The sequence below is a fragment of the Drosophila ficusphila genome, unplaced genomic scaffold (assembly GCF_018152265.1).
Source record: "Drosophila ficusphila isolate 14025-0441.05 unplaced genomic scaffold, ASM1815226v1 contig_197, whole genome shotgun sequence".
Taxonomy (NCBI): Eukaryota; Metazoa; Arthropoda; class Insecta; order Diptera; family Drosophilidae; genus Drosophila; species Drosophila ficusphila.
The window spans coordinates 4,283,031-4,305,771 of NW_025064091.1; the positions used below are offsets into that span (position 1 = coordinate 4,283,031).

Below are 22,741 nucleotides of genomic sequence, written 5' to 3' on the forward strand. Positions count from 1 at the left end.
TGGTTGTTTCGTTGGTTCGTTCGTCAGTTTTGTGCAACAACAAACTGGGTTAAAGTCGGAGCCGCAGTCGTTACCCAAACGCCATTAGACAGATTAATTAATTGCGATAAACATAAATAAAAGAGGAGGTGCACGGATCCCCGGATCCCCGTATCAGAAACAGAAACACAGAAACCGAAACCGAAACCGAAACCGATAGAGCTACAGAGATACTGGATCGGATAGCTTACTATATACACGCTCGAATGGCAGCGGATGGCCGATACAATTAGCACCCCATTTTCGGTGGCAATAAAGTTCGATTCCGGTTCACAGAAGCATTTCGATAGGCAGACTGACTGGCAGCAGTCTCGCTACCAGCCAATAATTTTCCCCCCTTTTTCCCCTTTATTATCTTCTTTTTTTTCCTCTTCTTTTTTTTGTGCATTGGCCAGCTAAAAGCTTTTCCTAATTCCAAACTGCTTCAGACGTCACAATTAGTTATGATAATTGACAGTTGGCACACAACTTATAACGCTGCTTTACACGGAAGTATGACTCTTTGCAAGTCCATTTTTAGGGGTAAAGAGAAGAGGTATAATAAAAAGGACCTCTAAAAAGGTAATGGCAATTTAAAATGTGTAGCTTGATTTATATGCCATAATTATAGCTTCTCCAAACAAGGAAATTTCATTTGTGTTCAAGTTCAAATTTAACAAAGGCTCTAAAAAAACGCAATGCAATTAAAAGCAATTTACCAATGGTTAACTATAAGTATATATTACTTTTGATTGTTCAACATATATCAATTTAATATATATTCTACAATAAGGTAAATAAGGTAATCAAATTTCACCTTAAGTTAATATTTTATATTTGGTCCTTTAGGGATCCCATTTCCCATTTTCCACTTTCACAAATTCAATATACCCCGGCTACTTTTTCCACACAAAGTGCTTCTGTCAAAGTGCATCTTTGGTTAGATTTAGTTTTCGATTCTGGCTGTCTGCCACGCAAAAAGAACATCGGGTGGGCGTGAGCGATAGTCGGTGGTTCGGTGGGTGGTTCGGTGGGTGGTGGGTGGTTAGTAGGCGGGGACAGAGTGCTTTTTTGCGACCCACAAATCGACCCTGTCGAGATTCAGCATCATTTTTCCTGCTCCCCGGAATATATAGAGTGTCACGTGACCCCCAAAAACACACGAGGAGAAAGCCCCCCAAACCAAATTACCCTATATTTAGTGCCTTGAAAGGTAAACGCAAATGATTTTAAAAAGACAACCCATATAATTACCATTCATTCGTAGCTGGGCAAATAGATAGACCTCTATCATTCGGCACAAAAGTGTCTATTATGCGGAACTTCCACTTGCCCAATCGGTTTAAGAACTTTATTTATTCAAGTGCTGGCTCAATAAATGGGAAACTTTTACAGATGTTAATAGTCCTTTTTCGTACAACTATATATAGATTTTTTTTTTTTTTTTTTTTTTTAGAGTGCGTTGGGTAATTTGAATCAACCCAACTCGCATAACCCACAATTTACCAGAACTTGTGATTGTGTGGGAGTGTATGAGTGTGTGTGTGTGTGTTTGGCCTAGACTTGAGAGCCAAGGGGCAATCTGAAGCTTTGATTATCCCCAGTCAAAGGCGGAGGCGTACGGCCACGCCCCCCTAACCACCTACAAAAGCCAAAAGGGGCGGTGTTACTTCTTCTTCTTCCCCCCAAAAACGCCATTTGTTTTCGGCTCCTTTGTGATTTTTCCACCATCTCGCCAGCAGTCAAGTTGCTCTATTAGGTATAGCATGAATAAATTTATATGCTGGGTCGAAAAAAAAAAAAAAAAAAAAAAATGGGAAGAGGAAGAGGAAGAGTAGGGAATATAGAAGGAGCTGAGTTGCAGAGTCCGCTTTATAGACGCATGCTAAATATTTACCCACATCGAACCAAAGTGTTAATTATGTGGGCGTATGCTACTAGCGATGTGCGATGTTGGGTGTGTTGGGTGTGTTGGTTGTGTTGGTTGTGCGATGTACGATGTGTGTCCGCTGATGTTTGCCACGCTGAGCTCATCAATTTACCGGGGGTAAAACGAATGGCAACATGAGAACCGGCAGATGTTTCGGGTTTCCCCCCAGTTCAACACTGCGGTCGGTGGGAAGTGCCAATTTGGCGCGATATAATTAATAAAGCTGGTAATATCAAATATTTGTCTCTCAATATTCAAATCGAGTATAGTAGTCGAATGCATAAAAATTTACCAAACATTTTAGCAAAGAAAACCATAACAGTCACAACAAAAGCTTTTAAAAAAATTGAAAACATGCGGAATATCAATTTTTTTTAGAACCATATTTATTTGTAGTTTCCTTGCGGGGATTAATGAAAAAAAAAATGTCACAATGCCAAAACAAGTCACATAAATTTGTCGAATTATGCTATTTTTAATTGACACGATACATCGTAAATAAAACAATTTAATCCTTGTGTCAGTAGCTATTCCTTTTTCCACTTGTATTTTCCTTTATTAATTCAGCAGATTTTTTATTGCATAATTGACAGTTGTGATAAAGGTCAGAACACGAACCGGCTTTTATACCAAACACTCACATATATATATATATATATATAGTATATATAGTAGACTGCCCACAGATAAACCGACTAGAACTCGTAGGAAAACACAGTACGCGACTTTTCCAGTCAATCAAAGTGGCGTGGCGATGTTGGGAAAATGGGCGGGCGAGAAGGGCAAAAGGCTAACCCGTTGAAGGACTTTCGGCTTTTCGTTTCGGTTTCGTTGAGGCTCCCAAAAAGCTCCGTGTGATGGGCGTCGATATGTTGTGGCACAATTGACGAGCAGTCGAGCAGCAGAGCAGGCTGAACTCCACTTGAACTTTTCGACTCCAGTCATACTACGTTGATTCGTTCATCAAAACGATGATGATAATGATGGTGATGATGTGGATTACGATGATGATGATGACCTACATATATGAACATGCAATAGCCTCCGCTCGGACGCTTGTCTTTCGATCAAGTATCCAATAAAGGAAACAAAAAAAATGGAAAAAAAGTAGGAAGAGAAGTGAATTATAAAACGAAAAGAAATTACAAAACTTATTGAGAGCAGGCAACGGCTTTTGGATTAAATTATTTCCAATTAACCCCCTTCCATTATGACACAATTTCATTTCTCAATTCTCGGCTCTCAATTCTCATTTCTCCCATTTGCCACCCATTTTTTGTCCTTCCTTTTGCCTTCTAAAACATATTTTTTTTTTTTTTTTTCTTATTTCAGGTAAGAACGGTTCGCTAAATTCAGCTAAAATCAGGCTGACACCCTCTAAACCCCTTGAAACGTTGAAACGTTGACCTTCACCTGCATCATCGGGAGGGGGAGGGGGAGAGGGGGGGAAAACGTGTTTTAATAATCGAAATGACTAATGAATGTGATTCAGCGGCACCAGCTGCATGCACTCGGATTTGATTGAGCGCCCCCACCGGCTATCAATTTGTTTTATAAGTCGAGACGACGGATGATTGCGCCGTAATGGTGGCTTGTAATCGCCGTCTATTTCTGTTGCTTGCCTCACTGGACTGCACCACTGCCAGCGTGTAAAAGCCAGAACCAGAGTCTCAAATCCCCGAGGTAATAATATACCCTCCTCAACCATCATTATTTCACTCTTTAAGCGGTCAAGATTTCGTATTAAATGTGGCAACTAAGTGTTCATTTTTGAAGCACTATCAATTTGAATATTTTCTTTTATGAAAATTACAGTTTATCACTTCAACCAACAAAACCAACTTTCCCAATGTTTATTAAAGAAAAAAAAAATAAAAAACATTCCTCCCCCTTTTTGTTTCCTAAAGCTAATCAAACAAAAGCTTTTAATTGTTAGAGGGCTGGGAATGTGTTTTTCTGTTTACATGTTTGTATTTCATTTTCTGCCCCGAAGTTTCAAACTTCCATAAGTTTATAAACAGACAAAAAAACAAAAATAAGCTATTTGAACTGGAGATAATTGCTTTGGAAACAAAACAAAACTGTCTCAGAGGGTCGATTTTTCTTTAAACAAAGTTTGAAGGTTTCTTAATTAAAAAATACTATTTGGTCTTCATATTAGTTTGTGGCTGTCTCCCTTTTCTCAGTGTAGTTTATAATTGTCCCTTTTCACTGGGCGAAACTTGTTAAGTGTATGGAGTGTGTTTTTTCCGCCTTTGTTTTTGGATTTATTGTCGCACGATTTGGTGGAACCCGCTCCCACTGAATCCAGAACCGAGTTCAAATCGGAATCAAAATCGAAACCCAAACTCTGTGATTTCGTTTTCGATTCGGGTTCGGTTTCATAAGCTGTAGCGACATGACGGACCGAATACAACACGTGTTTATCGCCGTCGTTAGATGTTTGCCCTCTGCTGTTCGCTGTTCGCCGTTTGCTCCACTTCACAGCCGATTTTGGATTGGGGGGATCGGGGATTTCGGATTGGGGATTTCGGATTGGGGCATTTGCCGCCAAATATGGTTACGTCAATCATGTGCGAGTGCTTAGTTTTGTGGCAACAATCAGACATTACTGTGTTGTGCGACGGGGTCAAAATGTAATCTATACCATGTGCTTTCCGTTCCGATTAACGGTTTTCATTCGCTGGGAAATTCAGTGGAAATTTCAGGGGGGGGGAATTCAACACTACAATTCCCGGAGTTCAAGCCGACAAAACGATCAGGCTGGGAAAATGTTTTTGTCTCTGCCAGTGAATTAAATACAATTCATGTGACCCTCCTCCGTCCATCCATTCGATGGATGCTCTTTGAACATGACTCTTGATATTATTTGAAAAACATTGTAACAAACTAAATATAATTGGAGCGTAAAAATGAGGATGCAAACAAATTGAATACATGACGGAGGGGTTTTTGTTTTGTTTTTAACGAAAAGGAAATTGAATGATCTGTTTCATGGGAAATGGAACACCAACAGAGTCTTTAAAATCAAAGGATTAAATGTGGAAATTTAGTGGGAACATGTTATCTTAAGTTGTGCTTAAGAAAATGGCCTATATTGCCATAATTTTTTATGGATAAGCCTGCAATTTGTCGAAATGTCTCCTTCTAAAATGGTTATTTGCGGGGGGCGGCGGTTATTGGGGGTGGTTACTTCACAATTTTTGTGTTGTATTTGAGGGGGTGGGGCAAGGGGAAGGGGGAAGTGGGAAGTGGTTGTGTGTGCTTGAGAGGCGTGACTGCATCCAATATCGGTTGCACAGATAGCGACGGCATCACGGCAAACATTTTACGACAGGCGCAGACTACGAAGATTGCCAGCCAGTTTGTCAGTCTGGTGGACTGAATGCGAATGCGAATGGGCATGGGGCATGGGGCATGGGGCATGTAGCATGTAGCACGTGGCATGGGGCATGGGGAAAATGTCGCTGGGGATGCTCTCCATGCTCCAAATCAATATATCGACAGTAGAAGGAACAGCAGCAGCAAGAAGGTCCGAATTGGACAGGAAATTTGAGGGGAGCGAAGCTGCTTCACTTGGCTTCATGTAGGAGATGTCAATATTAATGCATGCTCGAGATGAATCCACATTGAAAATGAATCCCAGGAACGGGTGGCGGTAAGGTTACACCGAGCTGCCAGCTGAAGGCTTTTACTTCCTACCAAAAAGGTAGATTCCTACCTTTAAAATATTCATTTTTAAATTGCTAGTTGAAGATCCAACTTAGCTGTTTCCCCGATCATGAATATATAGCCATGTTCTCCATGCATACATTGCACCCCAAAAAGGGGTATAAAGCATGAATTAAATTACATTACATTACACCTTGACCGGGTCGCTCAAACAAAAAAAAAAAAGAAAGAAAGAAAGAAAGCAAAAGAAAGGTGGCCTGCAGAGAGTGGTGGAATGTGGCACGGAATAATAGAATGGAATCGCATTGCAATAGAAATAGAAATCGCATGGTCATGGCAACCGCAGGAAAACAAAACGTAGTAATCATAAGAAATGTAAAGAAAATATCGAATAAAACTCTAGAAGTAACGACCATCGCTGAGGGGGCAGATGGAAGACATCCAACCAACGATTCCGCCCGATTTTGTGCACCACCCACCCAACCATCCACCCATCAGCAGCACCACCCCACAATAATGCGGTGGTTGCTTTGGATTGAGTGGGTGGATGATGCAGGAAGCAACCGTTCAACAAAAAGAAATGAAATATGCGCATAAATTTCATATCGTTTTTATGATTTTCTTCTCTCGTCTTTGCTTAGTTTTTTTTTTCCAGTACATACTTTTTTTTTTTTTTTTATCTCCATGACGCTTCTTCATACTTTGCTATTATTGTTTATTTATTTTTTTTTTTTTCTGCCCAGCCCTTTTGCTGCCTTTTGTCCGCCATATTCGATTCTAGCTATCACATTTGCCTGGTTTTCCAATGGGGCTTGAAACTTTTTTCGAATTCAGTAGTCAGTATTCAGTATTCCGTATTCCGTATTCCGTATTCGGCATTCAAAATTCACCTTACAAGCCCTCAAAAAAAAAAAAAAAACCTCTTATATGCACATCCTGTTTGAAAAGCAAAGTATTCGAGTGTTGTTGTGTGAACTTCGGCGATGCAAACACATTTCTCCAACTGGCCATCAGTTAAAAGTTATAGTTTCCGGCTTGAGAATATTTTATACATTTTCCCCATTTTGCAGACACAACATTTTAAAATGATTACTACGATTTTAATTGCATTGAGACCCACTCCTTGGCATTCCAGTTGCCATTCATTTGGCATTTCTAGCCTCTTTCTATTTTTATTCAATTTACAGGGATGCCTCAGTAATTAAATGAGCCAGCAAATGGCATTATTGGGCATATCTCTTTGCATATTCCTACATTATTGATAACTGATTTGCCGACCGACCACTCACTGTCAGCTTATGGCAATTCATCAGTTTTCGTATGGGTTTCGGCCCGAATTCTAATGGATTTTGTGGCCATCCACACCTCTGGTGCCACCGAGCACCCCTCGCCTCACATTTTCCAACACAATACGAAATACTCGATACGAAATACGGAAAACAGGACTACAGGACTGCAGGACTACAGGCCTATGGAAAACTGAAAACGGAGTTTGGAATTCGGAAAAGGACTTGCAGTTCGTTTTGGCTATTCCTCTGTCCAATTCATTATGCGAAATTGAAAAGGAATAGAGTGAAGAGTACAAGGGATCTTCGTGTTTGCTGGGCGGCATTATGTAAAAGGAATTTTTCATTTACGCACATTTCAATTGATGGCCAAGCATTCGACTTTCGACCATTCAAACAACATTCTCAGCTGCACCCAGAAAATTGACAAACCCTTGGAGAAATAACCAAGGAGCACGATAGAAAGTATATATGTACATATATATCCATTGGAGACTTGAAAAAATCTGAGCTGAACAGGGGGTTACAAATTGTACCATCGACGAATTGGAAAATATATAATATATAATATATATATATATGTATATATATTAAGACACTAATTAGAGGACTGCTTGATGGTCCATGCTCTTCGGTACGAAAACGAAATGTGTCCGGAGCACTCAAATGACTCGAATCAATCAAAAGGAAAACTTTTATCCTCATTTATACTGCTTTCCTCTGGTCTCTGGTCTCTGCTTTCTGCTTTTGCTCCTTCTCTTTCCCGCTTTTCCCCGCTTTTCTCCGCTTTTTGGCGTGTCCTATCCAAACTCTCGGCGAAACTTCCGGCCGGAGGGGAATGCGTGTTAGTCATTTTTGAGTGACAGCTGATGTGGGTTCGAGTTTGAGTTTGAGTTTCGCTTCCAGTTGGAGTTTGTGTGTTCGCCACCACGTCTGCAATTTGGAAATAAGTTATTTATGACCTCTCAATTTTTGGTGTTTTTTTTTTTTTTGGTGCGAGCCGTCACATTTGTTTAGCACGAGTTTATATGACTCGGGATCACCACCGCTCGCTCCAACACCACACGAACATTTGTTCATCTCTACAAATTGGTGTTTAAACTGTACCGGAAACTGGTGGACAGTTTTGGGAACTCACTAATCACTAATCACAACTTAATACCTTTTATTGTAGCGGTTGAAAATAGAAAACAAATGCAGCATTTAAATTTAACCGGGATTTCGGATTCAAATAGAATGTCAGTGTCTGCCAAAGATAAATATTTAATTAGCGGAAAAAGCCGAACAAATTGTTCAGAATAGCAGAAAACACAAGTTTTCATGCGATGAATTTTATTTAAATGTTGCCAGTGGGTAAGGTGGTCACCAAATTAATAGAGATTTCAAAGTGGCATACCTCTTGGCATTTGTGATACAACATTTCCAAATAAACTGAGTTTCAATATTTGAATTTAAACCAATTTCAAAATATAAATACAAAATAATAACAGTTCCATAAGTTCGTGGGTTAATTCCCTTTTAAATCTGCAATTAAATTTTTTGACGCGTCTCAAGTCGCGTCAATTTTGTGACCCAATTACATGCTGAATATTTCCAAGTTTCCGGTGGCACTCGGAAGAAGGGTGACCCAAAACGGCGCCTCCATATACTCCATATACCCCGTAGTCCATCCATGGAGGAGCTCCACCAAGTGGGGCGTTCGTTCGGTGGTTCGTTCGGTGGTTCGGTGGTTCGTTCGTTCATTCTTGTTTTATAACTGCAGTGGGCAACAACTGCAGCAAAGGCAAAAAGTTACGTAAAGACAAAGAGACAAAAGCCAGCGCAATTTTCACTTCAAGTGCTTTGTTTGACGCTGCGGCTGATGGTTGAATGTTGAATTGGGTTGAGCTCTACTGTTCTGTTCGGGTTCCTGGGTTCTGGGTTCTCAGTTCTGAGTTCTGGGTTGGGGGTTCTGCTGTTCGGGGGTGAAAACTTTGGGCACGCACGGGCAATACTTTTCACTTTGTTCGTACTTAACGCTTACTTTCATCGCAGAGACACAGCTCCTGTGTACTCCTTTCTGCCACCTTCATAATGGAGCCCATTCCCCTCTTCTGCTCGGCAATAAAAAAATAATTTAGCAGTTTTTGGGCTCGGGGCGGCATACACTTTTCACCCACTACCCCCCATACTTTTCCCATACTTTTCCCGCACTTTCCCTCCACTCTCTCTGTCTCTCTGGAAAAATAACCGACAACCCCATATATGAGGGACACACTGGGCAAAGCTTTTCGGGGGAACGCCATTGTCTAGGCTTCTGGGCAACACGCAATGGGCCGCAAAACAGTTTTTGGACATTTCCGAATGGCGACGAGCAGCGAGGAACGAGATTTGCTCCAACAGATGCGCGATATCAACGAGATATGGCGGTTGCTCTGGAAACCTCTGAAACTTTCAAGGTTGCTGGTGCTATTTTTTTTTGTTCGCCCCCCTTTGCAAATATATATATACAGATATATATATATCTTCCTCCTTTATCTGCCAACGCTGCGGGTTGTTGCGCCGTAAAAGCTGAAGTTATGACCGGCCCGTCATTGCCGTAGGCCCAAAAGTTTTCATTTTTATTTGAAAATCCCCACCGCAGCAGCAGCAGCAGCAGCAGCAGCAACAGCTTTTCGCAAAAGTCGCAGGCTTGAAGCCATACTACTGAGCAACTTGCCGATTATATAATAAATTAATTAACGCGTGCTTGCATAAAGAAGCCGAGTGAGTTTCTAGATTACCTGTGCATAAGAGCGACCTTAAACATCATTACCGAATGTGGTTTTCCACACTCGGGGAAAAGTGCGAGTGGTGCTATCTTGGAGGAAAGAGATTTAAATGGGGGAAATATTCTCGATAAATTCAAATGCAACGCTGTGTTTTGAGTAGGGTTTTGATACTTTTGATCAATTTAAATGCAACACTGTGTTTTGAGTATTTTTATTAGAGAAAATGTATTCTTATCAGTCTTACAAAAGTTTATTTTATTATAATTCCTGGGAAGTTTTCTGTTTAATATTTATTTATAACTTTCTAAAATGTTTTTTTTTTTTTTTTTTTGCTTAACATTATCTGAACAAATTCCTTTGGCAATTATTCATTGTTTGTTTTAATCTTTTTATACAAACTAACAAGTTTTTTATTCATAGAGAGCCACTTTACCTGCTTAAAAAAAAGTGATAAACCATTACCTTTGCAAACAAAGAACTCAGCTCAATTGCTCCGTGGCATATAATCTTTTGATCTTGATGAAATTCCAAATGTCAAGCGGAAATTGTACACAAGACGATGGATGAAAGGAGGGAAGGATGAAAGGCTGGATGGATGGAAGGATGAAATGATGGAAAGGGGAAGAGAAATGCGAGGCAATTGTAGTTGCCGTAGTGGTTACTCAACTTTTGCCAGCGACCGCAAAATCTGTTATTAGTGTCAAGTGGACTTGCGAGACACTTTGCACTCTGACCACACCACTTCCCCTCCCACTTGGCCCGCCCCCTTTGGCATTCAGTGTCAATCTTCTCTAGGATTCACTGTGTTTCGCCTTTACCCACAGTTGGATTAATACGAATTTGCGGCTGTGGCTGCTGCTACTTCTCGAAAACTTTTCCCGAGTTGTTGCAAAATATTAAATTGCGGTATTTTTTGCCCAACAAAAAAAGTGATGGCTTGGGATTGGCATTGAGATTGAGATTGAATGAAATGGTTTGAGAAAATGGGGGGGGGGAGGTGGAAATTCCATGAAAGCAAGAGCTGAGGGAACGTTTCTTGCAAAAAGTCTAGTCGTCGATAGTTCAATTTAGAAGTTTAGCAACCGTTGTTGAAGTCCTATTTGTAGTTGTAGTTGCTCAAGTTATCATCCCATAAAAGAGCAATTTCGGCGCACATTTGATACATTTGATATTTGCGACAAGTGGAGAGCACGCGGCGCAAAGTCAATCAAAATCAATTTGGCTTCCTGCTTTTTTACTTTCAGTTTAGAAGCTGCGAAGCGGTAAGCTTGTATTGTTAAATTAATAGTCCCCACACGTTTTTTATATGGGGCACATAGCAAGAGAAATGTGTGTGATTTTTCATATGGTTTTCGGACCCCATAACACATAAATTTTGATATGTCCGAAGAAAAGAAAAACAAAGCTGGCAATGAAATCCATTTTGATGTTATCGTAACTTGATGAAATATAAAAAAAGAAATTAATACAAATGATTTCACTTTGAAATAGAAAATACAGCAATTGAAAGGTTTTTTTTTTGTAGGAAAAAAGCTAGAATAATAAATGCACATATAAAACAAATATTCAAGGAAAACAAATTCTTTTATATTACCTGTTGAAAACAATTTAATTTCAATATGCATTTTTTTAACCGTGCAATTGATCCAAGGACTCTCCAGTTAAAACTCAACGCTCCGAGTGAAGAGCAATTGTAAACTTCTTCGTTCGCCATTTTGATCAATATTGAGCACTTGAGCAGTGAAAAGGGGTGGAAAAGGGGGAGGGGAGAAGGGGGTAGGGGGAAATAAGGAATCCTTGGCAGCCTCTCAAGGCCGTTCAATCAATCAATAATCCGCGCAATGTCTGAGCAGCAGCGACATTAACGACAACAGAACACTTGATTTTCAGCTTAAGACCTTTTCACAGCCCTTTTCACATCGAAATAAGCTGCATTCATAGGCTGGCCAAAAAAAAAAGAAAAAAAAGGAGAGGGGAAAAGGCCAAGGTAAAAAGCTGGCTTAAGATCTGCATTGTCGCACAAAGAAGCAAAAACAAGAGAAACAAAAAACATAACGTGGAAACAGTGAAGGCAACCCTACGACGAACAGTCGTGAAAATCTTGAAACTCGAACCGCCAAAAAAAAAAAAAAAAAAGAAAAAAAAAAAAAAAAAAAGAAAAGAAAGAAAAAAAAACAGAAAACTGTAGCACACAATACACTTCACTGACATTTCTGCGGCTTCCAATGACACAATACACGAGGTTCTTCGGGGGAGCCGAAATGGCTGAGGCGTATTCCTCAACTAGGCAGCTAAGGCTTTTGAATTTATGAGCGTATTTAATTAACCAAGGGCAGAAGGACGGAGGAGCCTCCTCCCCTCCCTCCGCCAAAAACTTAAGTAGGAATCAGCTCAGCTCGAGCGGCAGCTGTTTGCTGTGATTGATTGATTGAGGCATCGTCTGAGTGGCAGCTGAAGTGCGGCATATTTAATTTTGGCAAGGGGAAGTGCCAACAAGCCTCAAGAAATACCCCTCTCAGCCCACAAGCTTTCCCTCCATCCCTCCGTCCAACTTTTGGCCACTGTCAAAGTCAAAGTCAATGCCCATGATGCCGAAATGGCCATTCAAAATGTGGCTGATTTATTATGTGTTAAGACAACAGATTTACTTGGATTGTCGTTTGGGTGTTTTAAGTGTGGTAGCAAAAACGAAAGGAAAGCAAGGAGAGGCGGAGTGTATGCAAGCTATCCATCCATCCTTGGTTCTTGGGCTCTTCATCCTGCTAGACATCTTCAGGATGCGTCGCAGGAGGCTGGTAGAAGATTGGCAGATTGAGTGAACAAAAAAAAAAAACCAACACAGAGAAAAAAAAGAGAAATGATACGGGGCCAAGGAAAAAAAAAGAGGACCTGGAATGGCTAATGGGCGGTGGAAAGGGAGCAACTGTCGACAGAAGGATTTGGCAATTGATGCGAGATTCAGAGAGGAAGGAAAGTGGAGTGGAAGTGGAAAGTGGAGTGAAGTGAATATCCTCTGAATAAATATACACAAGGAAGTGGACATTCAGAGGTGAAAGCGGAAAACAGAAGCAGTAACGGAAAAGCCCAAGGTGAAATTCGGAATAAACGAAAGTGACTCGGGAGTAAAGAACTAAGCCCAAATTAAATAAATTATTGCTTCTTCGGCTTAGAATTCAGTTCCTCTCTTCTACTTTTTGTTGTTTTTCTCCTCTCTCTCTCTCTCTCTCTTTTTGTTTCACTCTACTTATGCGGAATATATATCATTGAAGCCAGTTCCCGGCAGATTTCGCCATATTATTGTCTTATTTAAGTTGCATTAGTGTCTTATTTATGGCCACTCGATGGCTGGTAGTGTGAATACTTTTGGCCCCGTCTTCGAAACTTCTTGCCACGTACAAATACACACATATGCACACCCACACTCGAGCACACACCCACACTCTCACACACATGTTCACACGAATGTATAAATATTTTTTTGGCAGGCGATTCCCTTCGAGGGTCACGGCTCCAATCCCATTTTGTGGGAGTGTTTCTCCTTCCCCCCGTGAATTGTGAATTGTGGATTCCGGATTCCGGATTGTTGGGTGCGTGGAGACAAAAGATGGGTCACGTGTTTCGTGACCCAAAACATGGTCATGCCGAAAATTAGTGGCAAAAAGATATATAACTCTCGCAGGCAGAGCTTTATCTGAGCCAACAATTTAATATTTATTTTCGACAATTTTTGCAGCACTTAATGTTGTGCGAATGCAAATACACAAAACATTATGCACACCTTTAGCTAATTGTGATTTAAACTACATTCCGTGTTGCAAATGAACCTTTTGTTTATGTTTTGCAAACTAAAGCTATTTAAATTTAATTGCCTAATTACATTTGACTTTGGAACGAGTGCAAATTAAACAATCAGCCACGCGAACTTATGTTTGATTGAGGCATTAACTATTGAATTGTACTGTGCAACAATTATCATTTTTTTTTAAATGAAAACACCAAATGAAACATAAAAAACAATAAAGGGAATAATAAACATTGATAATTATGCATTACACTTTTACTGACCATTCATAATTATTAACCATCTTATTTCTCTTTTAATTGCAGGTAAGAAAGACGAACTGAATCGAAATATTTAATTAACTGGTAATTTTTATTGATGAGTAAACATTAAAAAAACATACAAATATATAGTATGTATTTAAAAGTCTTTAGAACTGACGAATCTTACTTAATTTCAACATTTTTTTAATCAGGATCAAACAAAAGAGAATATTCGCTCATGTATAGAAAACTGGCCAACATTATTTCCAACCTATTTAACAAGCCATTATGAGCCGACCTGTAAACTATTGATTTTTGAAACAATGATTGAACAGTTCTAAAAACTGGCAACCTGTCGACTTGTAAAGAAATTAACCCATAAACCATAGCGCATATATGTATGTATATATATAAATCCTACCTACCCACCTGTATGTAGTTGTAAAGTTAAATAAAAAATTGCGACATAAATAAAGGATACGCGAATTGAAAATCGAGGCAACTCACCTATAGAAATGCATAAATATTGTTTCCATTGTTTATGCTGCAGATACAAACACCACCTCTCGATTACTAACACCCCCGTTTATCCACCCACAAGCAAACCAATCCAATCCAAAGCCAAACAAATATATTAAATTTTAAAAGGTTTTACTGGCCACCAAGTCGAGGGGGCAAAAAGTCAAACAGTATAAATAAGCTGAATCCGTTAACAGCGTTTAATAACATTGATTTATTTGCGGCAATTGCTCTCCTCCATGAAATGCTAACGACAACTACGAATGCGAGCTCGGTTGCATAAGCAGCAGCACTGGGAGCCAAAAACTTTGTTGACATATTGATGAAATATTGTAATGATAATAAATAACTCTTATGTGAAGATACACGAACGAGTTTCTGGTGGCCAAAAGCCCATATTTCGTGGAAATGCAAAAAACAACATAAAACAAAAAACAACAAACGGGCGGGTGATTCTGAAAGAAATATCGCTCTAAATTGCATATATAATATATAATCACTTTAAAGATTTTCTGATGCAGAAAGAAGGTATGACATTTCGTTAAAATTTAATGAGCTAAACCAGTGCGATTTGACCTTTCAAGATACCACTTAAATACTAAGCTTCGCATTTTGTCTTATCTCGTTGGGAGCATATTATTTCAATTTCTGGAGGAAATATTGCTCTAAATTGGATAAATAATATTTAATCACTTTAAAGATTTTCTGAAATTGAATGAGCTAAATAGTTTTATTTACTTTATTTGATTTATGCAACCAATGGGATTTGACCTTTCAAGATACCATTTAAATACTGAGCTTTGTATTTTATCTTATCTCGTTGGGAGCATATTATTTCAATTTCTGGAGGAAATATTGCTCTAAATTGGATAAATAATATTTAATCACTTTAAAGATTTTCTGATACATAAAACATATGGTTAAAATTGAATGAGCTGAATAGTTTTATTTATTTTATTTGATTTATGCAACCAATGGGATTTGACCTTTCAAGATACCACTTAAATACTAAGCTTTGTATTTTTCTTATCTCGTTGGGAGCATATTATTTCAATTTCTGAAGGAAATATTGCTCTCAATTGGATAAATAATATTTAATCACTTTAAAGATTTTCTGAAATTGAATGAGCTAAATAGTTTTATTTACTTTATTTGATTTATGCAACCAATGGGATTTGACCTTTCAAGATACCACTTAAATACTGAGCTTTGTATTTTTCTTATCTCGTTGTGAGCATATTATTTCAATTTCTGGAGGAAATATTGCTCTAAATTGGATAAATAATATTTAATCACTTTAAAGATTTTCTGAAATTGAATGAGCTAAATAATTTTATTTACTTTATTTGATTTATGCAACCAGTGCGATTTGACCTTTCAAGATAGCACTTAAATACTAAGCTTCGCATTTTATCTTATCTCGTTGGGAGCATATTATTTCAGCTCCTATTGAGCTTGGCAACGTTTTCCGGGGGGGAATATCTTATCGCTTTAAGCTGTCATATTTATGATGGATCCCCCCAACCGAAACACCAAAAAATGGGTTATTGGGTTGCAAATACTAGTGGAGGTGGAGGTAGGCACTTCACCCCCAGCCAAAAATAAAAGGCAGGCGGTTGGCGTAATTACTTTCCAAAGTTCGCATGCGTATTTATCAACTTTATGGTATTACGCTTAGACAAAGGTTGTGGTGGTTACTTTGAAACTTCATCTGCACTTTTGGAACGGCTTTTAGTGGCTTTCACCCGCACAATTTCGCTTTTGCTTTTGCCTTTTGCGTTTTGCTTTCTTTCGTGTGCTTTAATTAAATACATTTAACAATGTATATTCATTAATTTCGAGAGTTTTGCGCAGCTAGTTGGGGTTACTTATTGTCTGGCAACTTTAACCTCCCCCTTTTCCCCCCTTTTTTCGCTCCCCATTACCATTTAAATTACCTCGAACGTAGAAGTGAACTAAGCTGCTCCATATATATATATATATATATGGTATATATACACACATTGAATGCTTACACTTCTGCACTAATTTGCCACCCACAACAGCCACATCTTTCCCCACTTTTCCCCCCGCTTTTCCCTCCCCATTGCAACATGCGTTGTATTTTTAATTAATATTTTCTGCGCTGCACATTATCCGCCACTGTGTGGCATGCAAAAGTACAATTTATGACCGGCTAGAGCCGCTGAACTTAAACATTTTAATGCCGCTGACAAATGATCTGCGGAAATGTGAGGCGAAGTCTGCCTCAACTGCAATTGTTAAGCCAAGAATTGTACGAGCACTTTTTTTTTTTTTTTCAATTGCCAACAAAAGGGGGAAGTGAAGGGCGTCGCCGCGTAGCTATCCAATTTTGAATTGAAAATAATAACAGAAGAAACATACAAACCGCCCACGCAATCTTTAAATTCCACCATTTCTATAATCGCCATTCCATTGTGTATATCATATAAAAGAATTTTTAATTCGCTGCTATGTTTTGAAAAGTTATTTCTTTGGCCCTTTTTACTGGGCACGCAGGTCATAATTTTAGTTATAATCGTACATATAATACTTTTATTAACTGCTAATTATCATGTTAAATATTTACGAATTATGCAGCACACACACATGGAGAAAATTGGCATTATTCCATTGGCAAAACGGTTCGAATGCGCTTCATAAATATTTGCATGACGACGCTTATATATTCCTGATCAGCCAATTTATTTTAATGCTCTTTTAAGCCTCTTTGCGCCCCCGCAAATCGCAAAACCTTCTGACATCAGCTTTTTAATGGTATAAAAATGTTTTTGTTTTTAAAAGGCTTTCGTTTTTTTTTTTTTTTGTGTTGGTTTGATTTATATCTAAATGAAGTACAGACTAGGCACGCAAATCAAAGGAAGGTTTACCTGCTTTCTTTTGTTTCTATTTATTAATGACCCAAAAACTCACAAATTCTATATTAATTTTTACTCCACGTAGTATTTAAATATCCTTTTTTTTTGTGGTCTGTCCATCGAATCTTTAGCATCACGAAGTGCTCTACATTTTTGGTTATGGCTATGGGGTGTGTAAAATATGACCGGTAATGCGAATGGGGTGTTGTCTAAAGGAGTTCGTTGCGGAGATCCTTCGACTCCATCTCACTTAAACAACAACAACAACAATAACAACAATGAGGAGAACATGAACAACAACAATGAGAACAACAACGGCAACTGTCACGTTTGCAACAAATGGCGCATGGCACGCAAAGGGCTAATGTAATTCGTGTATTTTACTTGATTTCATGTTACGTGCACAATCGCCCAAATTGCAAGGCATCGAACCAAGCCAAAACGAAGAAGCCTTGAGAACTTTGAGGCTGAAACTGAGGTTGAGGCATCAGGCTTCAGGCTTCAGGCCCGAAAACCAGAAACCCAAAACCACAAAAGGCCTCCCTCTCCCCCCTTTTACCCCCCTTTGCCACCCCCCTTTACCCCCTTTTCTACCCCACAATTCTACCCCAGAATTTCTACCCACTTTTTCGCGGTGACACTGTCATGGCCAAGGATCGCAATTGGAAAGTGGAAAATGGTACCTTGCAAATGGCAACAGGAAAAGTGGCAAATGCATTCTGGTGGCAAAGTTCTTAGGTGGATTTTTTTTTATATTTACGTTGCTTTTTTTTTCTTTGCCTTCTGCAGGGGGAATAGTGGAAGCACCGCGACGCATTTATTAGCATTTTTATGCGAACACTTTTTCCCCGAGTTTTGTGCAAAAATTTTCAACGCAGTGAGGAGAGTTTTTAATTAAGTTTTGAAAACGGAGGAGAGATGGAATCGAGATGGGGATGGGATATGGGATGAGCTCGAATTCGACTCGAATTGCAACTGGGCTTTGGGGAACTGAAGAAGAAAAGCTGCTGGGGGTTGGGAAAAAACTTGTACAATTTCACTCGGCTCACTCTCTGCGGCCAAAACTGTCTATAGTTGCAACTACTATTGCCACTGGAGCTGCTGATGCCACTGAAGCTTCTGCCGCTGCTGCTCTTTCGTTGTTGTTGAGCAAAAGTTGCATTCAAAATTGCAATTTTATATGCACAACGCTCGCCATCAACTTTGGAAACAATTTGTGACAGCCTTGAGGGATAATCGAGTGGCCCAGATTGAGGGGATGGAAATCAATTTGATTGTCAAAAACATTCTGGCCACTTGATTAAGTAAACGTCCGGCTAGTGGATTTTTAATGCAATCGCAATACGGACTCCGGAAATTCAAAATCTGATATCTGATATCTGAAATCTGAAATCTGATTTCTCAATTACAAATTTGAGCACAAAGGCATTTTTGGCAACCGATTTAAAACAAAAAACATCTAAAAGGAATTTAATTATTTTGCATACCAACAAAAGGAAACAATTATAATTTTCTATCGAAATTATTTAAAATCCAAGCGAACAAAATTGGCAATTAACTAGTAATTTCAATTGATTTATCAACGATGGTAATTAATAAACAAAATTATTTAACCCCCCAGCATATTATTTAGAATCCAAGTGGAACAACGACAAGTGTGAATTTAATCAAGCTTTGGCCGAGAAAATCAAATAATTTGAGGCAACAACTATGGTATTTACAGGATTAACGCATGTTGGCCGGGAAAACGAGAAAATTTCCCCCCCCCACAACTCAAGAAAAGAGCAATAAGAGAAAAAGAACATAATTGTTTTTCATACATTTTATGGTTGCTTGGCTAAAAATTAATTTTATTTTGATGGTGTGTTGATGGGCGGCTCAGGAATTTTGAAATTAAGCAATGCCAGTGAGGAAACACAATCCCCTTCCCTGCTTTTCCCCCTCCCCCCCCAGCTCGTTTTGCCTTTCCGTCACTAATTGTTTTTTAAATACGTCTCAAATGCTCTCTATTTCAAGTCGGGGACTGGAAAACAAAGCGCAACGTTGGCAAACAAACAAACAAACACACACACACACACACACACACACCTACACCTACACCTACACACACATACACACACACACAGCGAAATGCAAAGCAGAACTTCTCAAAAACTGTGTGAGCCGTCGAATCCATTGAAAGAGCCAAGTTCTTTTCGCTTGAAAATGGGGCGTGAGTGAAAATGGGCACACAAGTGTCATAATCACACACACACACACACACACACACACAGACTCACACACACCTACACTCATTTGGATACACAGATTCAGATTGAGATACAAATACATAAGCATTCGCTTACTTGAGCCAGAGATTTACCTTCAAGTGAGCAGCTTTTTAACACTTTTACTTTTACTTTTTGAGCAATACTCTCAGGCAGCGGCAACTCATTTAATTTGACGCCTACCACCCCCTCCCAATCTTCTTGCCTTCTTATGGTTCCATCCTCTGAAGAAAACGCCCCCTCGGAAAAGCCCCTTTCCCCTGAAGAACCCCCCGTTGAAGAGCCACCATCCAACATCCAACATCCACCATCCACCTTCCCGTGAAGCCGTTGCCTAATTGTCGTCTATCTCTAGTCGACAGTCGACAGTCGTGGCCCAAAGCCCCCAACTGCTGTTTGCTGTCTCAGCGCAAAATGTTGCTGCTCTAATTAGAATGAAACAATTTTCATTTCATTCTACATTTTCATGTTGTCGTCGTCGTCGTCGTCGTCGTCGTTGCTGCTACACAAATAAAAAAACGGCCTGATGTCAATTTGATTTCGCAGGTACATTGTTTGTGAGTAATTTGAAAAGGATATACGAGTGTGTGTGTGTGTGTGTGTGTGTGTGAGAAATACACTTCATCGTGTGTGTTGTTTTCGGGTGCTCTACTTTGGGGAGAAGGGATCTCAGGAATATTGATACTTTTTCATATAAATAAATAAGGATTTTGTGTTCAAAGAAGGGTTATATTTATTCATTTCACCAAATAAATTAATTTACCAAATTAATTAATTTTTTATATTTTAATAGGGTTTCTGGGCACAAAACAAATTATTTATTTATAACTTATCATATCATATTTATTGTAATTATAATAGATATTTAATCCCACCCACAAATCCCAAATAAAATATATAAAAAATGTATAAATATAAAGCAAGGATTTATTTGTTAATAATAATAATTTGTGATTATAAAATGTTTGCTTTCAGGCACAAAATAACTTTTATTAATTCCAATTACACTGATTACTTGTGTTGCATAGCCAAACTAATTTTGCACAAAAATCACATTTTATTATATCGAAATTTCTTTTAGTGCACTTGTTGCCTGGCTCGTATTTGTCGCTCGCTTGGCCCAAAATAAATAATTTACGCCAGTGTTGCTACTTTCGCTGAGCCAAGCGAAATTCATAGAAATTATGCCAGGCAAAGAGGATGTTCTTCCCTTCCATTTTAATTTCAATGTACTCTCGCAATTGCGTATATACATACCTATATCTATATAGCATATATACCTACATACATGCAGCGAGGAGACAGGCAAACACATCTCTATCCGGATCCACAATGTCCTGATGTAATTTCAGCCAGCGATGCTGTGATGCTGCGATGCTGCATGCAACATATACTCGTACAACAGGCAGCATATTGCAGCGGATTGCAGCGGCAACGCAACAACCGCATAAAGACATTAAGCGCATTTAATTTGAAGTGGCAAGATGAATGGAAATTTGCTGAGGCAACCCACTGAGCATATGACCTGCATTATATGTTCATTGCAGATATAATGTGAGGATGGGTTTGGGGTTTTGGGGGGAGAATCTGCTGGAATCTGAAATCTGAAATCTGAAATCTGGGATCTGGAATCTGGAATCCGTGGTGCATATCCATCTAGTCAATGTCCTCATATTGTGGCAGCATCCATGGGGATCTCCTCCTCCTTTTCAACCCTAATGACTCCAAACGCTTAGTCGAGAAAGTAACTAGCAGCTGTTGACAGGTTTTGATAATTCCACTCCTCCTGTGGATTGACGCTCTTGGTGATGCTGATGGTGATGCTGACGAGGTTACCTGATTATACATAAAATGCATGCCAAATGTGCAGCATTTGGTTGCACAGAGTCGGGGATTATATTCCATATTCCATTGCTGTGGGGTATAAAGTAAGTCAGACAGATGGAAATAGAAATGAGATTCCTGCCAAAGGTGCAAACTCAGAATGTTCAATGTGTGATTCCTCTTTTCAAACGGAATAATAATTTGACAATTAATCACTCCCACATGATATCACTGTATCATAAATGAAAGAATTTCGTTTAATTGCTATGATTATTTACATGATAAAATTATTCTACTGTAGAGAATGCTTCATATAATTAAGTTCAACTAATTTATGCATTTTAAACTTCACATACTTAATAAAATCCTTTTTAATATCAATTACAATCTTCCCTGAAGCAAAAATTCTTTTAAGGGTTGTCGCCCATTTCAAATTGACTTCAGAAAAGCGTATTTTTCCATGCTCACTTTAGGGTAAACACACCCTAGCTTTCAATTACAGAATACAAAGGGGGAATTAAGACCAAACCAAATATGAAGTGCTCAATTTAGCCGTACAGTATAAGTGTGTGTGCATATTCTTAAAGCATATATCGTGTTGCAACCCTGGTTGGTGCAACTCTGGTTGTTGGGATACTCTGGTTGCTGCTTTGTAATTGCTGCGATCGTTGCCACCGGCACTCTTCTATCGCTTTGATGACCGAACGAACGACCAAGCGACCAACCGACCAAGAGACCACTTGACCTTCCTCTCGAGAACACTTTAATATGCGGCACCAGTGGCACGGCATCCATGTTGCAAGCTCCGGGCGAATTTTCACTCTTTGTTGGGAAGCCAAGAGCCATCCAGAGTCGATTGTTGATTTAACCCGGGGCCGAGTTTACTTAACGGAGCAACTCAACAAAGCACAAAGTAAAGTAAGCTATAGCTATCCCATCCGATGTCGATGCCGATGTCGATGCATTCATTTATTATTAACACAAAAAGCCGGGGTGAGAAGCCCATAAAAGTTCAATTGAATGCAATTAGTTGCAATAAACGGATTTCACTTTATATTCTGCGTTATTTGTATATACTATATATACTATATCTTGTTTGTTCATTCAGCTGTTTGGCAGCTCTCGAAGGCCACCTGAAAAACCAACAACAGCAATAGCCACTGGCGATTGATTTAGCTGTTCTCTACTCAAATGTTCAGCTCTCTTCTTTTGTTGAATTGTTGTTGTTGTTGCACAGCCGTTGAATAATCGCAAATAAATTGATTTTCTGCTTGTTGTTGTTGTATGCGCCTGGTTCAATCATCCAAGGGTTTTCTACCCCAACCTACCCCCTTCCAGCCCCTCGCTTCGCTTTTCCGGCGCTTTGGAAAATCAAGTGAAACTGCAACATCAGCAGCAACAAATGCCAAGGAAATAGCGACGACGACAGCGTGGGTGCATTTCATTTTTCAGGTCAGAGCTCTGAATGTTCATTAATTTTATCAGGCATCAGGAGCCAACCAAAGTCGTTGCCAAAATCGATGAAATTACAAAGAAATCGCTGCAATTGTCA

At 39.2% G+C, this 22,741-nt stretch overlaps 1 long non-coding RNA gene across 6 annotated transcripts in view; it reads left to right on the forward strand.

Moving 5' to 3' along the window:
• LOC108097420 overlaps positions 1 to 22,741 on the forward strand; it is a 103,093-nt gene that overhangs the window by 39,530 nt on the left and 40,822 nt on the right. Inside the window, exon 1 of one of the 6 annotated variants that reach the window (XR_001771777.1) lies at positions 3,615 to 3,631. The exons of the other annotated variants lie outside the window; for them this stretch is intronic. This is a non-coding gene — a long non-coding RNA (uncharacterized LOC108097420). Of the gene's footprint in view, positions 1 to 3,614; positions 3,632 to 22,741 lie in introns of those variants that run through there. 6 annotated transcript variants of the gene reach the window in all.